The sequence below is a fragment of the Sardina pilchardus genome, chromosome 23, assembly GCF_963854185.1.
Source record: "Sardina pilchardus chromosome 23, fSarPil1.1, whole genome shotgun sequence".
Taxonomy (NCBI): Eukaryota; Metazoa; Chordata; class Actinopteri; order Clupeiformes; family Clupeidae; genus Sardina; species Sardina pilchardus.
The window spans coordinates 16,697,729-16,710,415 of record NC_085016.1 but is presented as its reverse complement, the minus strand read 5'-3'; the positions used below and the strand labels follow the sequence as shown (position 1 = coordinate 16,710,415).

The 12,687-nt window shown below is 51.8% G+C and overlaps 37 non-coding genes across 37 annotated transcripts; 36 read left to right on the top strand and 1 right to left on the bottom strand.

Moving 5' to 3' along the window:
* Nucleotides 1–889: 889 nt before the first annotated feature.
* On the bottom strand, nucleotides 890–961 carry trnaa-cgc (transfer RNA alanine (anticodon CGC)). The gene has a single exon. It is a non-coding gene; the product is annotated as a tRNA-Ala (tRNA).
* A 533-nt stretch (nucleotides 962–1,494) lies between these two features.
* On the top strand, nucleotides 1,495–1,566 carry trnaa-cgc (transfer RNA alanine (anticodon CGC)). The gene has a single exon. It is a non-coding gene; the product is annotated as a tRNA-Ala (tRNA).
* Nucleotides 1,567–1,789: 223 nt separating this feature from the next.
* trnaa-ugc (transfer RNA alanine (anticodon UGC)) lies at nucleotides 1,790–1,861 on the top strand. The gene has a single exon. It is a non-coding gene; the product is annotated as a tRNA-Ala (tRNA).
* A 214-nt stretch (nucleotides 1,862–2,075) lies between these two features.
* trnaa-ugc (transfer RNA alanine (anticodon UGC)) lies at nucleotides 2,076–2,147 on the top strand. The gene has a single exon. It is a non-coding gene; the product is annotated as a tRNA-Ala (tRNA).
* A 209-nt stretch (nucleotides 2,148–2,356) lies between these two features.
* trnaa-cgc (transfer RNA alanine (anticodon CGC)) lies at nucleotides 2,357–2,428 on the top strand. Its single transcript has one exon. It is a non-coding gene; the product is annotated as a tRNA-Ala (tRNA).
* A 223-nt stretch (nucleotides 2,429–2,651) lies between these two features.
* trnaa-ugc (transfer RNA alanine (anticodon UGC)) lies at nucleotides 2,652–2,723 on the top strand. The gene has a single exon. It is a non-coding gene; the product is annotated as a tRNA-Ala (tRNA).
* A 214-nt stretch (nucleotides 2,724–2,937) lies between these two features.
* Nucleotides 2,938–3,009, top strand: trnaa-ugc (transfer RNA alanine (anticodon UGC)). The gene has a single exon. It is a non-coding gene; the product is annotated as a tRNA-Ala (tRNA).
* Nucleotides 3,010–3,342: 333 nt separating this feature from the next.
* trnaa-cgc (transfer RNA alanine (anticodon CGC)) lies at nucleotides 3,343–3,414 on the top strand. The gene has a single exon. It is a non-coding gene; the product is annotated as a tRNA-Ala (tRNA).
* Nucleotides 3,415–3,637: 223 nt separating this feature from the next.
* On the top strand, nucleotides 3,638–3,709 carry trnaa-ugc (transfer RNA alanine (anticodon UGC)). The gene has a single exon. It is a non-coding gene; the product is annotated as a tRNA-Ala (tRNA).
* Nucleotides 3,710–3,918: 209 nt separating this feature from the next.
* trnaa-cgc (transfer RNA alanine (anticodon CGC)) lies at nucleotides 3,919–3,990 on the top strand. The gene has a single exon. It is a non-coding gene; the product is annotated as a tRNA-Ala (tRNA).
* Nucleotides 3,991–4,212: 222 nt separating this feature from the next.
* On the top strand, nucleotides 4,213–4,283 carry trnaa-ugc (transfer RNA alanine (anticodon UGC)). The gene has a single exon. It is a non-coding gene; the product is annotated as a tRNA-Ala (tRNA).
* Nucleotides 4,284–4,497: 214 nt separating this feature from the next.
* trnaa-ugc (transfer RNA alanine (anticodon UGC)) lies at nucleotides 4,498–4,569 on the top strand. The gene has a single exon. It is a non-coding gene; the product is annotated as a tRNA-Ala (tRNA).
* Nucleotides 4,570–4,919: 350 nt separating this feature from the next.
* Nucleotides 4,920–4,991, top strand: trnaa-cgc (transfer RNA alanine (anticodon CGC)). Its single transcript has one exon. It is a non-coding gene; the product is annotated as a tRNA-Ala (tRNA).
* Nucleotides 4,992–5,214: 223 nt separating this feature from the next.
* Nucleotides 5,215–5,286, top strand: trnaa-ugc (transfer RNA alanine (anticodon UGC)). The gene has a single exon. It is a non-coding gene; the product is annotated as a tRNA-Ala (tRNA).
* Nucleotides 5,287–5,495: 209 nt separating this feature from the next.
* trnaa-cgc (transfer RNA alanine (anticodon CGC)) lies at nucleotides 5,496–5,567 on the top strand. The gene has a single exon. It is a non-coding gene; the product is annotated as a tRNA-Ala (tRNA).
* A 223-nt stretch (nucleotides 5,568–5,790) lies between these two features.
* On the top strand, nucleotides 5,791–5,862 carry trnaa-ugc (transfer RNA alanine (anticodon UGC)). The gene has a single exon. It is a non-coding gene; the product is annotated as a tRNA-Ala (tRNA).
* A 214-nt stretch (nucleotides 5,863–6,076) lies between these two features.
* trnaa-ugc (transfer RNA alanine (anticodon UGC)) lies at nucleotides 6,077–6,148 on the top strand. Its single transcript has one exon. It is a non-coding gene; the product is annotated as a tRNA-Ala (tRNA).
* Nucleotides 6,149–6,498: 350 nt separating this feature from the next.
* On the top strand, nucleotides 6,499–6,570 carry trnaa-cgc (transfer RNA alanine (anticodon CGC)). The gene has a single exon. It is a non-coding gene; the product is annotated as a tRNA-Ala (tRNA).
* Nucleotides 6,571–6,793: 223 nt separating this feature from the next.
* trnaa-ugc (transfer RNA alanine (anticodon UGC)) lies at nucleotides 6,794–6,865 on the top strand. The gene has a single exon. It is a non-coding gene; the product is annotated as a tRNA-Ala (tRNA).
* A 223-nt stretch (nucleotides 6,866–7,088) lies between these two features.
* On the top strand, nucleotides 7,089–7,160 carry trnaa-ugc (transfer RNA alanine (anticodon UGC)). The gene has a single exon. It is a non-coding gene; the product is annotated as a tRNA-Ala (tRNA).
* A 333-nt stretch (nucleotides 7,161–7,493) lies between these two features.
* On the top strand, nucleotides 7,494–7,565 carry trnaa-cgc (transfer RNA alanine (anticodon CGC)). The gene has a single exon. It is a non-coding gene; the product is annotated as a tRNA-Ala (tRNA).
* Nucleotides 7,566–7,788: 223 nt separating this feature from the next.
* On the top strand, nucleotides 7,789–7,860 carry trnaa-ugc (transfer RNA alanine (anticodon UGC)). The gene has a single exon. It is a non-coding gene; the product is annotated as a tRNA-Ala (tRNA).
* A 209-nt stretch (nucleotides 7,861–8,069) lies between these two features.
* trnaa-cgc (transfer RNA alanine (anticodon CGC)) lies at nucleotides 8,070–8,141 on the top strand. Its single transcript has one exon. It is a non-coding gene; the product is annotated as a tRNA-Ala (tRNA).
* A 223-nt stretch (nucleotides 8,142–8,364) lies between these two features.
* On the top strand, nucleotides 8,365–8,435 carry trnaa-ugc (transfer RNA alanine (anticodon UGC)). Its single transcript has one exon. It is a non-coding gene; the product is annotated as a tRNA-Ala (tRNA).
* Nucleotides 8,436–8,649: 214 nt separating this feature from the next.
* trnaa-ugc (transfer RNA alanine (anticodon UGC)) lies at nucleotides 8,650–8,721 on the top strand. The gene has a single exon. It is a non-coding gene; the product is annotated as a tRNA-Ala (tRNA).
* A 350-nt stretch (nucleotides 8,722–9,071) lies between these two features.
* trnaa-cgc (transfer RNA alanine (anticodon CGC)) lies at nucleotides 9,072–9,143 on the top strand. Its single transcript has one exon. It is a non-coding gene; the product is annotated as a tRNA-Ala (tRNA).
* Nucleotides 9,144–9,366: 223 nt separating this feature from the next.
* Nucleotides 9,367–9,438, top strand: trnaa-ugc (transfer RNA alanine (anticodon UGC)). The gene has a single exon. It is a non-coding gene; the product is annotated as a tRNA-Ala (tRNA).
* A 209-nt stretch (nucleotides 9,439–9,647) lies between these two features.
* Nucleotides 9,648–9,719, top strand: trnaa-cgc (transfer RNA alanine (anticodon CGC)). Its single transcript has one exon. It is a non-coding gene; the product is annotated as a tRNA-Ala (tRNA).
* Nucleotides 9,720–9,942: 223 nt separating this feature from the next.
* On the top strand, nucleotides 9,943–10,014 carry trnaa-ugc (transfer RNA alanine (anticodon UGC)). Its single transcript has one exon. It is a non-coding gene; the product is annotated as a tRNA-Ala (tRNA).
* Nucleotides 10,015–10,228: 214 nt separating this feature from the next.
* trnaa-ugc (transfer RNA alanine (anticodon UGC)) lies at nucleotides 10,229–10,300 on the top strand. Its single transcript has one exon. It is a non-coding gene; the product is annotated as a tRNA-Ala (tRNA).
* A 350-nt stretch (nucleotides 10,301–10,650) lies between these two features.
* Nucleotides 10,651–10,722, top strand: trnaa-cgc (transfer RNA alanine (anticodon CGC)). The gene has a single exon. It is a non-coding gene; the product is annotated as a tRNA-Ala (tRNA).
* A 223-nt stretch (nucleotides 10,723–10,945) lies between these two features.
* On the top strand, nucleotides 10,946–11,017 carry trnaa-ugc (transfer RNA alanine (anticodon UGC)). Its single transcript has one exon. It is a non-coding gene; the product is annotated as a tRNA-Ala (tRNA).
* Nucleotides 11,018–11,226: 209 nt separating this feature from the next.
* On the top strand, nucleotides 11,227–11,296 carry trnaa-cgc (transfer RNA alanine (anticodon CGC)). Its single transcript has one exon. It is a non-coding gene; the product is annotated as a tRNA-Ala (tRNA).
* Nucleotides 11,297–11,519: 223 nt separating this feature from the next.
* On the top strand, nucleotides 11,520–11,591 carry trnaa-ugc (transfer RNA alanine (anticodon UGC)). Its single transcript has one exon. It is a non-coding gene; the product is annotated as a tRNA-Ala (tRNA).
* Nucleotides 11,592–11,805: 214 nt separating this feature from the next.
* trnaa-ugc (transfer RNA alanine (anticodon UGC)) lies at nucleotides 11,806–11,877 on the top strand. Its single transcript has one exon. It is a non-coding gene; the product is annotated as a tRNA-Ala (tRNA).
* Nucleotides 11,878–12,227: 350 nt separating this feature from the next.
* On the top strand, nucleotides 12,228–12,299 carry trnaa-cgc (transfer RNA alanine (anticodon CGC)). Its single transcript has one exon. It is a non-coding gene; the product is annotated as a tRNA-Ala (tRNA).
* Nucleotides 12,300–12,522: 223 nt separating this feature from the next.
* On the top strand, nucleotides 12,523–12,594 carry trnaa-ugc (transfer RNA alanine (anticodon UGC)). Its single transcript has one exon. It is a non-coding gene; the product is annotated as a tRNA-Ala (tRNA).
* Nucleotides 12,595–12,687: the final 93 nt, after the last annotated feature.

Here is a 12,687-nt window from a genome sequence, read left to right as displayed (position 1 = left end):
CTGGGGTCAACGTTAAGTGGTTGCATGAAAAAATATACATACATTTTTTACAACATCCCTTCGCGACCCACCCAGGACACCTCCGCGACCCACTTTTGGGTCGCGACCCACCAGTTAAGAAACACTGATTTAGGAGAGTGGGGATGTGATGACCCTTGATATCTCTAGAACAACAAATCAGGACAAGGTATCCACTAATCACATAGCGGCAATTGCTCTGTCGCTAGTTTGGAGTTTAACACGGTTTTAAACTCGGTGGTGACGCAAGAAGTCACTTGACGACTTAAGCCCCATTGCTGTGTCATATGCACCTGTGTGCACCTCTGCTGCTGCGTTTTACCTTGATCTCAATTGCTGTGTCTTCAAGGAAATTCAAATCACCCACTAGAGGACGCATTTAGTGCGTGTTAAGGCCTAAACACACCGACCCGACCGGCCGACCATCGGCAGAAAAGCAGTCAGACTATCAGTCGGGCTCTCGTCTCCCCTGGTCGGTCAAAAAAGTGCCACTGAACACACAGAAGCGACGCCAACGCTGATTGTACGTTCTGCGCGTGTGTGAAGTTTGATACATTACCCATAACTGCAGGCTTCAGTCAGCCGAGTAGATATCATGCAGGATTCGCGTAACTAATTGCCACTAGTTTTCTGACTTCTCTGATTAAGCAATAAGAAAATATGAATATAATTCTAAAGTGTGTATTATTTTATTGCCATTGCTTGTGTGTGATGCCAACGAAAGACTCTCTTGGGCACGGAATAAATAACTTTTCGCCCGTTAAATTAGCTAGCTATATTATAACAGTAAACGAAAAGAACCACGAAACCATGAAACAACCCTGAACCACAGCTTGCGGGTGTACCCAGACCTCCTTTGGGGCCATGTAACTGGAGATGCCGGGGATTGAATCCGGGACCTCATACATGCGAAGCATGCACTCTACCACTGAGCTACATCCCCCTCAGCTGCAGCCAAAAGATGCCGCAGTGTGAACTGGCCCGTGGACTTCCACAATTAGGAATAGAAGCCTCTTGCACGGCACAACGTCTAGGCTGGGAAGTGTAATCTTTTGAAAACTAATGATGGGGATGTAGCTCAGTGGTAGAGCGCATGCTTTGCATGTATGAGGCCTCGGCATCTCCATTTATGCAGCACTGAATGGACTTTGGGGACCGCCCCAAGCCTCGAGAAAGAGTAGCTAGTTTGCAAGGTTCACAGCCGACACGAAAAGGTGCCTGTGAAAAGAAGCTCGTGCTCTGCCCGCTACCAACATTTGTGGATTGCGGTGCATGTTGCAAAACAGAGCAGGTAGCGAACTTGGCTTCCTATTGCTGCAGCAGTAAAGCACAACACCAAGTGCAGAGCAGCTGCCCACAATAGCCGGGAATTTGACTTTCCAGGAGAAATGAAACTGCTTGTGGAACAAAGGCCTGACGAGTTAGAGTGAAAGAAAATTTTGTTCACGAAGCGGCATCTTTATGACAGTGTCTGAGGGGGATGTAGCTCAGTGGTAGAGCGCATGCTTCGCATGTATGAGGTCCCGGGTTCAATCCCCGGCATCTCCACTTATGCGGCCCTAAAGGAGGTCAGGGTACCGTCGCAAGCCGTGGGTCAAGGGTTGCGCAGAATTTCACAAATCAAACCGCCTGTGGAGTGGAGAGGAGTGCCGTCAGAGGACCGGGCTGGCATTTTGTTGGCTCCTCCATGGACTTCCACAATTAGGAAAAGAGGCCTCTTGCACGGCACAACGTCTAGGCTGGGAAGTGTAATCTTTCAACAATCACTGAAGGGGATGTAGCTCAGTGGTAGAGCGCATGCTTTGCATGTATGAGGCCCCGGGTTCAATCCCCGGCATCTCCACTTATGCAGCACTTTGGGGATGGCCGCAAGCCGTGGTTCAAGGTTTGCGCAGAATTTCACAAATCAAACCGCCTGTGGAGTGGAGAGGAGCGCCGTCAGATGACCGGGCTATTATTTTGTTGGCTCCTCCGTGGACTTCCACAAATAGGAATAGAAGCCTCTTGCACGGCACAACGTCTAGGCTGGGAAGTGTAATCTTTCGATAATCACTGACGGGGATGTAGCTCAGTGGTAGAGCGCATGCTTTGCATGTATGAGGCCCCGGGTTCAATCCCCGGCATATCCATTTATGCAGCACTGAAGGGACTTTGGGGACCACCGCAAGCCGTGGTTCAGGGTTTGCGCAGAATTTCACAAATCAAACCGCCTGTGGAGTGGAGAAGACCTGGCTAGTATTTTCTCGGCTCCTCCGTGGACTTCCACGATTAGGAATGTAGGCCTCTTGCACGGCACAACGTCTGTACTAGGAAGTATAATCTTTTGATGAATACTGAAGGGGATGTAGCTCAGTGGTAGAGCGCATGCTTCGCATGTATGAGGTCCCGGGTTCAATCCCCGGCATCTCCACTTATATGCCCCCAAAGGAGGTCTGGGTACAACCGCAAGCCGTGGCTCAGGGTTTGCGCAGAATTTCATAAATCAAACAGCCTGTGGAGCGGAGAGGGGCACCGTCAGAGGACCCGGCTGTTACTTTGTTGGCTCAAACGTGCACTTCGACAATTAGCGTTATAAGCCTCTTGCACGGCACAACGTCTAGGCTGGGAAGTGTAGTCTTTTGACAACTTCTGAAGGGGATGTAGCTCAGTGGTAGAGCGCATGCTTTGCATGTGTGAGGCCCCGGGTTCAATCCCCGGCATCTCCACTTATGCAGCACTTTGGGGATGGCCGCAAGCCGTAGTTCAAGGTTTGCGCAGAATTTCACAAATCAAACCGCCTGCAGAGTGGAGAGGAGCGCCGTCAGAGGACCTGGCTAGTATTTTGTTGGCTCCCCCGTGGACTTCCACAAATAGGAATAGAGGCGTCTTGCACGGCACAACGTCTAGGCTGGGAAGTATAATCTTTTGACAATCACTGAAGGGGATGTAGCTCAGTGGTGGAGCGCATGCTTTGCATGTATGTGGCCCCGGGTTCAATCCCCGGCATCTCCATTTATGCAGCACTGAATGGACTTTGGTGACCACCGCAAGCTTCGAGAAAGAGTAGCTAGTTTGCAAGGTTCACAGCCGACACGAAAAGGTGCCTGTGAAAAGAAGCTCGTGCTCTGCCCGCTACCAACATTTGTGGATTGCGGTGCATGTTGCAAAACAGAGCAGGTAGCGAACTTGGCTTCCTATTGCTGCAGCAGTGCAGAGCAGCTGCCCACAATAGCCGGGAATTTGACTTTCCAGGAGAAATGAAACTGCTTGTGGAACAAAGGCCTGACGAGTTAGAGTGAAAGAAAATTTTGTTCACGAAGCGGCATCTTTATGAAAGTGTCTGAGGGGGATGTAGCTCAGTGGTAGAGCGCATGCTTCGCATGTATGAGGTCCCGGGTTCAATCCCCGGCATCTCCACTTATGCGGCCCTAAAGGAGGTCAGGGTACCGTCGCAAGCCGTGGGTCAGGGTTTGCGCAGAATTTCACAAATCAAACCGCCTGTGGAGTGGAGAGGAGTGCCGTCAGAGGACCGGGCTGGCATTTTGTTGGCTCCTCCATGGACTTCCACAATTAGGAAAAGAGGCCTCTTGCACGGCACAACGTCTAGGCTGGGAAGTGTAATCTTTCGACAACCACTGAAGGGGATGTAGCTCAGTGGTAGAGCGCATGCTTTGCATGAATGAGGCCCCGGGTTCAATCCCCGGCATCTCCATTTATGCAGCACTGAAGGGACTTTGGGGACCACCGCAAGCCGTGGTTCAGGGTTTGCGCAGAAATTCACAAATCAAACCGCCTGTGGAGTGGAGAAGACCTGGCTAGTATTTTCTCGGCTCCTCCGTGGACTTCCACGATTAGGAATGTAGGCCTCTTGCACGGCACAACGTCTGTACTAGGAAGTATAATCTTTTGATAAATACTGAAGGGGATGTAGCTCAGTGGTAGAGCGCATGCTTCGCATGTATGAGGTCCCGGGTTCAATCCCCGGCATCTCCACTTATATGTCCCCAAAGGAGGTCTGGGTACAACCGCAAGCCGTGGCTCAGGGTTTGCGCAGAATTCATAAATCAAACAGCCTGTGGAGCGGAGAGGAGCACCGTCAGAGGACCCGGCTGTTACTTTGTTGGCTCAAACGTGCACTTCGACAATTAGCATTATAAGCCTCTTGCACGGCACAACGTCTAGGCTGGGAAGTGTAATCTTTTGACAACTTCTGAAGGGGATGTAGCTCAGTGGTAGAGCGCATGCTTTGCATGTATGAGGCCCGGGTTCAATCCCCGGCATCTCCACTTTTGCAGCACTTTGGGGATGGCCGCAAGCCGTGGTTCAAGGTTTGCGCAGAATTTCACAAATCAAACCGCCTGTGGAGTGGAGAGGAGCGCCGTCAGAGGACCGGGCTAGTATTTTGTTGGCTCCTCCGTGGACTTCCACAAATAGGAATAGAGGCCTCTTGCACGGCACAACGTCTAGGCTGGGAAGTGTAATCATTTGACAACCACTGAAGGGGATGTAGCTCAGTGGTAGAGCGCATGCTTTGCATGTATGAGGCCCCGGGTTCAATCCCCGGCATCTCCATTTATGCAGCACTGAATGGACTTTGGGGACCGCCGCAAGCCTCGAGAAAGAGTAGCTAGTTTGCAAGGTTCACAGCCGACACGAAAAGGTGCCTGTGAAAAGAAGCTCGTGCCCTGCCCGCTACCAACATTTGTGGATTGCGGTGCATGTTGCAAAACAGAGCAAGTAGCGAACTTGGCTTCCTATTGCTGCAGCAGTAAAGCACAACACCAAGTGCAGAGCAGCTGCCCACAATAGCCGGGAATTTGACTTTCCAGGAGAAATGAAACTGCTTGTGGAACAAAGGCCTGACGAGTTAGAGTGAAAGAAAATTTTGTTCACGAAGCGGCATCTTTATGACAGTGTCTGAGGGGGATGTAGCTCAGTGGTAGAGCGCATGCTTCGCATGTATGAGGTCCCGGGTTCAATCCCCGGCATCTCCACTTATGCGGCCCTAAAGGAGGTCAGGGTACCGTCGCAAGCCGTGGGTCAGGGTTTGCGCAGAATTTCACAAATCAAACCGCCTGTGGAGTGGAGAGGAGTGCCGTCAGAGGACCGGGCTGGCATTTTGTTGGCTCCTCCATGGACTTCCACAATTAGGAAAAGAGGCCTCTTGCACGGCACAACGTCTAGGCTGGGAAGTGTAATCTTTCGACAATCACTGAAGGGGATGTAGCTCAGTGGTAGAGCGCATGCTTTGCATGTATGAGGCCCCGGGTTCAATCCCCGGCATCTCCATTTATGCAGCACTGAAGGAACTTTGGGGACCACCGCAAGCCGTGGTTCAGGGTTTGCGCAGAAATTCACAAATCAAACCGCCTGTGGAGTGGAGAAGACCTGGCTAGTATTTTCTCGGCTCCTCCGTGGACTTCCACGATTAGGAATGTAGGCCTCTTGCACGGCACAACGTCTGTACTAGGAAGTATAATCTTTTGATGAATACTGAAGGGGATGTAGCTCAGTGGTAGAGCGCATGCTTCGCATGTATGAGGTCCCGGGTTCAATCCCCGGCATCTCCACTTATATGTCCCCAAAGGAGGTCTGGGTACAACCGCAAGCCGTGGCTCAGGGTTTGCGCAGAATTTCATAAATCAAACAGCCTGTGGAGCGGAGAGGAGCACCGTCAGAGGACCCGGCTGTTACTTTGTTGGCTCAAACGTGCACTTCGACAATTAGCATTATAAGCCTCTTGCACGGCACAACGTCTAGGCTGGGAAGTGTAATCTTTTGACAACTTCTGAAGGGGATGTAGCTCAGTGGTAGAGCGCATGCTTTGCATGTATGAGGCCCCGGGTTCAATCCCCGGCATCTCCACTTTTGCAGCACTTTGGGGATGGCCGCAAGCCGTGGTTCAAGGTTTGCGCAGAATTTCACAAATCAAACCGCCTGTGGAGTGGAGAGGAGCGCCGTCAGAGGACCGGGCTAGTATTTTGTTGGCTCCTCCGTGGACTTCCACAAATAGGAATAGAGGCCTCTTGCACGGCACAACGTCTAGGCTGGGAAGTGTAATCATTTGACAACCACTGAAGGGGATGTAGCTCAGTGGTAGAGCGCATGCTTTGCATGTATGAGGCCCCGGGTTCAATCCCCGGCATCTCCATTTATGCAGCACTGAATGGACTTTGGGGACCGCCGCAAGCCTCGAGAAAGAGTAGCTAGTTTGCAAGGTTCACAGCCGACACGAAAAGGTGCCTGTGAAAAGAAGCTCGTGCTCTGCCCGCTACCAACATTTGTGGATTGCGGTGCATGTTGCAAAACAGAGCAAGTAGCGAACTTGGCTTCCTATTGCTGCAGCAGTAAAGCACAACACCAAGTGCAGAGCAGCTGCCCACAATAGCCGGGAATTAGACTTTCCAGGAGAAATGAAACTGCTTGTGGAACAAAGGCCTGACGAGTTAGAGTGAAAGAAAATTTTGTTCACGAAGCGGCATCTTTATGACAGTGTCTGAGGGGGATGTAGCTCAGTGGTAGAGCGCATGCTTCGCATGTATGAGGTCCCGGGTTCAATCCCCGGCATCTCCACTTATGCGGCCCTAAAGGAGGTCAGGGTACCGTCGCAAGCCGTGGGTCAGGGTTTGCGCAGAATTTCACAAATCAAACCGCCTGTGGAGTGGAGAGGAGTGCCGTCAGAGGACCGGGCTGGCATTTTGTTGGCTCCTCCATGGACTTCCACAATTAGGAAAAGAGGCCTCTTGCACGGCACAACGTCTAGGCTGGGAAGTGTAATCTTTCGACAATCACTGAAGGGGATGTAGCTCAGTGGTAGAGCGCATGCTTTGCATGTATGAGGCCCCGGGTTCAATCCCCGGCATCTCCATTTATGCAGCACTGAAGGGACTTTGGGGACCACCGCAAGCCGTGGTTCAGGGTTTGCGCAGAAATTCACAAATCAAACCGCCTGCAGAGTGGAGAGGAGCGCCGTCAGAGGACCTGGCTAGTATTTTGTTGGCTCCCCCGTGGACTTCCACAAATAGGAATAGAGGCGTCTTGCACGGCACAACGTCTAGGCTGGGAAGTATAATCTTTTGACAATCACTGAAGGGGATGTAGCTCAGTGGTGGAGCGCATGCTTTGCATGTATGTGGCCCCCGGTTCAATCCCCGGCATCTCCATTTATGCAGCACTGAATGGACTTTGGTGACCACCGCAAGCTTCGAGAAAGAGTAGCTAGTTTGCAAGGTTCACAGCCGACACGAAAAGGTGCCTGTGAAAAGAAGCTCGTGCTCTGCCCGCTACCAACATTTGTGGATTGCGGTGCATGTTGCAAAACAGAGCAGGTAGCGAACTTGGCTTCCTATTGCTGCAGCAGTGCAGAGCAGCTGCCCACAATAGCCGGGAATTTGACTTTCCAGGAGAAATGAAACTGCTTGTGGAACAAAGGCCTGACGAGTTAGAGTGAAAGAAAATTTTGTTCACGAAGCGGCATCTTTATGAAAGTGTCTGAGGGGGATGTAGCTCAGTGGTAGAGCGCATGCTTCGCATGTATGAGGTCCCGGGTTCAATCCCCGGCATCTCCACTTATGCGGCCCTAAAGGAGGTCAGGGTACCGTCGCAAGCCGTGGGTCAGGGTTTGCGCAGAATTTCACAAATCAAACCGCCTGTGGAGTGGAGAGGAGTGCCGTCAGAGGACCGGGCTGGCATTTTGTTGGCTCCTCCATGGACTTCCACAATTAGGAAAAGAGGCCTCTTGCACGGCACAACGTCTAGGCTGGGAAGTGTAATCTTTCGACAACCACTGAAGGGGATGTAGCTCAGTGGTAGAGCGCATGCTTTGCATGAATGAGGCCCCGGGTTCAATCCCCGGCATCTCCATTTATGCAGCACTGAAGGGACTTTGGGGACCACCGCAAGCCGTGGTTCAGGGTTTGCGCAGAAATTCACAAATCAAACCGCCTGTGGAGTGGAGAAGACCTGGCTAGTATTTTCTCGGCTCCTCCGTGGACTTCCACGATTAGGAATGTAGGCCTCTTGCACGGCACAACGTCTGTACTAGGAAGTATAATCTTTTGATAAATACTGAAGGGGATGTAGCTCAGTGGTAGAGCGCATGCTTCGCATGTATGAGGTCCCGGGTTCAATCCCCGGCATCTCCACTTATATGTCCCCAAAGGAGGTCTGGGTACAACCGCAAGCCGTGGCTCAGGGTTTGCGCAGAATTTCATAAATCAAACAGCCTGTGGAGCGGAGAGGAGCATCGTCAGAGGACCCGGCTGTTACTTTGTTGGCTCAAACGTGCACTTCGACAATTAGCATTATAAGCCTCTTGCACGGCACAACGTCTAGGCTGGGAAGTGTAATCTTTTGACAACTTCTGAAGGGGATGTAGCTCAGTGGTAGAGCGCATGCTTTGCATGTATGAGGCCCGGGTTCAATCCCCGGCATCTCCACTTTTGCAGCACTTTGGGGATGGCCGCAAGCCGTGGTTCAAGGTTTGCGCAGAATTTCACAAATCAAACCGCCTGTGGAGTGGAGAGGAGCGCCGTCAGAGGACCGGGCTAGTATTTTGTTGGCTCCTCCGTGGACTTCCACAAATAGGAATAGAGGCCTCTTGCACGGCACAACGTCTAGGCTGGGAAGTGTAATCATTTGACAACCACTGAAGGGGATGTAGCTCAGTGGTAGAGCGCATGCTTTGCATGTATGAGGCCCCGGGTTCAATCCCCGGCATCTCCATTTATGCAGCACTGAATGGACTTTGGGGACCGCCGCAAGCCTCGAGAAAGAGTAGCTAGTTTGCAAGGTTCACAGCCGACACGAAAAGGTGCCTGTGAAAAGAAGCTCGTGCTCTGCCCGCTACCAACATTTGTGGATTGCGGTGCATGTTGCAAAACAGAGCAAGTAGCGAACTTGGCTTCCTATTGCTGCAGCAGTAAAGCACAACACCAAGTGCAGAGCAGCTGCCCACAATAGCCGGGAATTTGACTTTCCAGGAGAAATGAAACTGCTTGTGGAACAAAGGCCTGACGAGTTAGAGTGAAAGAAAATTTTGTTCACGAAGCGGCATCTTTATGACAGTGTCTGAGGGGGATGTAGCTCAGTGGTAGAGCGCATGCTTCGCATGTATGAGGTCCCGGGTTCAATCCCCGGCATCTCCACTTATGCGGCCCTAAAGGAGGTCAGGGTACCGTCGCAAGCCGTGGGTCAGGGTTTGCGCAGAATTTCACAAATCAAACCGCCTGTGGAGTGGAGAGGAGTGCCGTCAGAGGACCGGGCTGGCATTTTGTTGGCTCCTCCATGGACTTCCACAATTAGGAAAAGAGGCCTCTTGCACGGCACAACGTCTAGGCTGGGAAGTGTAATCTTTCGACAATCACTGAAGGGGATGTAGCTCAGTGGTAGAGCGCATGCTTTGCATGTATGAGGCCCCGGGTTCAATCCCCGGCATCTCCATTTATGCAGCACTGAAGGGACTTTGGGGACCACCGCAAGCCGTGGTTCAGGGTTTGCGCAGAAATTCACAAATCAAACCGCCTGTGGAGTGGAGAAGACCTGGCTAGTATTTTCTCGGCTCCTCCGTGGACTTCCACGATTAGGAACGTAGGCCTTTTGCACGGCACAACGTCTGTACTAGGAAGTATAATCTTTTGATGAATACTGAAGGGGATGTAGCTCAGTGGTAGAGCGCATGCTTCGCATGTATGAGGTCCCGGGTTCAATCCCCGGCATCTCCACTTATATGTCCCCAAAGGAGGTCTGGGTACAACCGCAAGCCGTGGCTCAGGGTTTGCGCAGAATTTCATAAATCAAACAGCCTGTGGAGCGGAGAGGAGCACCGTCAGAGGACCCGGCTGTTACTTTGTTGGCTCAAACGTGCACTTCGACAATTAGCATTATAAGCCTCTTGCACGGCACAACGTCTAGGGTGGGAAGTGTAATCTTTTGACAACTTCTGAAGGGGATGTAGCTCAGTGGTAGAGCGCATGCTTTGCATGTATGAGGCCCCGGGTTCAATCCCCGGCATCTCCACTTTTGCAGCACTTTGGGGATGGCCGCAAGCCGTGGTTCAAGGTTTGCGCAGAATTTCACAAATCAAACCGCCTGTGGAGTGGAGAGGAGCGCCGTCAGAGGACCGGGCTAGTATTTTGTTGGCTCCTCCGTGGACTTCCACAAATAGGAATAGAGGCCTCTTGCACGGCACAACGTCTAGGCTGGGAAGTGTAATCATTTGACAACCACTGAAGGGGATGTAGCTCAGTGGTAGAGCGCATGCTTTGCATGTATGAGGCCCCGGGTTCAATCCCCGGCATCTCCATTTATGCAGCACTGAATGGACTTTGGGGACCGCCGCAAGCCTCGAGAAAGAGTAGCTAGTTTGCAAGGTTCACAGCCGACACGAAAAGGTGCCTGTGAAAAGAAGCTCGTGCTCTGCCCGCTACCAACATTTGTGGATTGCGGTGCATGTTGCAAAACAGAGCAAGTAGCGAACTTGGCTTCCTATTGCTGCAGCAGTAAAGCACAACACCAAGTGCAGAGCAGCTGCCCACAATAGCCGGGAATTAGACTTTCCAGGAGAAATGAAACTGCTTGTGGAACAAAGGCCTGACGAGTTAGAGTGAAAGAAAATTTTGTTCACGAAGCGGCATCTTTATGACAGTGTCTGAGGGGGATGTAGCTCAGTGGTAGAGCGCATGCTTCGCATGTGTGAGGTCCCGGGTTCAATCCCCGGCATCTCCACTTATGCGGCCCTAAAGGAGGTCAGGGTACCGTCGCAAGCCGTGGGTCAGGGTTTGCGCAGAATTTCACAAATCAAACCGCCTGTGGAATGGAGAGGAGTGCCGTCAGAGGACCGGGCTGGCATTTTGTTGGCTCCTCCATGGACTTCCACAATTAGGAAAAGAGGCCTCTTGCACGGCACAACGTCTAGGCTGGGAAGTGTAATCTTTCGACAATCACTGAAGGGGATGTAGCTCAGTGGTAGAGCGCATGCTTTGCATGTATGAGGCCCCGGGTTCAATCCCCGGCATCTCCATTTATGCAGCACTGAAGGGACTTTGGGGACCACCGCAAGCCGTGGTTCAGGGTTTGCGCAGAAATTCACAAATCAAACCGCCTGTGGAGTGGAGAAGACCTAGCTAGTATTTTCTCGGCTCCTCCGTGGACTTCCACGATTAGGAATGTAGGCCTTTTGCACGGCACAACGTCTGTACTAGGAAGTATAATCTTTTGATGAATACTGAAGGGGATGTAGCTCAGTGGTAGAGCGCATGCTTCGCATGTATGAGGTCCCGGGTTCATCCCGGCATCTCCACTTATATGTCCCCAAAGGAGGTCTGGGTACAACCGCAAGCCGTGGCTCAGGGTTTGCGCAGAATTTCATAAATCAAACAGCCTGTGGAGCGGAGAGGAGCACCGTCAGAGGACCCGGCTGTTACTTTGTTGGCTCAAACGTGCACTTCGACAATTAGCATTATAAGCCTCTTGCACGGCACAACCTCTAGGCTGGGAAGTGTAATCTTTTGACAACTTCTGAAGGGGATGTAGCTCAGTGGTAGAGCGCATGCTTTGCATGTATGAGGCCCCGGGTTCAATCCCCGGCATCTCCACTTTTGCAGCACTTTGGGGATGGCCGCAAGCCGTGGTTCAAGGTTTGCGCAGAATTTCACAAATCAAACCGCCTGTGGAGTGGAGAGGAGCGCCGTCAGAGGACCGGGCTAGTATTTTGTTGGCTCCTCCGTGGACTTCCACAAATAGGAATAGAGGCCTCTTGCACGGCACAACGTCTAGGCTGGGAAGTGTAATCATTTGACAACCACTGAAGGGGATGTAGCTCAGTGGTAGAGCGCATGCTTTGCATGTATGAGGCCCCGGGTTCAATCCCCGGCATCTCCATTTATGCAGCACTGAATGGACTTTGGGGACCGCCGCAAGCCTCGAGAAAGAGTAGCTAGTTTGCAAGGTTCACAGCCGACACGAAAAGGTGCCTGTGAAAAGAAGCTCGTGCTCTGCCCGCTACCAACATTTGTGGATTGCGGTGCATGTTGCAAAACAGAGCAAGTAGCGAACTTGGCTTCCTATTGCTGCACCAGTAAAGCACAACACCAAGTGCAGAGCAGCTGCCCACAATAGCCGGGAATTTGACTTTCCAGGAGAAATGAAACTGCTTGTGGAACAAAGGCCTGACGAGTTAGAGTGAAAGAAAATTTTGTTCACGAAGCGGCATCTTTATGACAGTGTCTGAGGGGGATGTAGCTCAGTGGTAGAGCGCATGCTTCGCATGTATGAGGTCCCGGGTTCAATCCCCGGCATCTCCACTTATGCGGCCCTAAAGGAGGTCAGGGTACCGTCGCAAGCCGTGGGTCAGGGTTTGCGCAGAATTTCACAAATCAAACCGCCTGTGGAGTGGAGAGGAGTGCCGTCAGAGGACCGGGCTGGCATTTTGTTGGCTCCTCCATGGACTTCCACAATTAGGAAAAGAGGCCTCTTGCACGGCACAACGTCTAGGCTGGGAAGTGTAATCTTTCGACAATCACTGAAGGGGATGTAGCTCAGTGGTAGAGCGCATGCTTTGCATGTATGAGGCCCCGGGTTCAACCCCCGGCATCTCCATTTATGCAGCACTGAAGGGACTTTGGGGACCACCGCAAGCCGTGGTTCAGGGTTTGCGCAGAAATTCACAAATCAAACCGCCTGTGGAGTGGA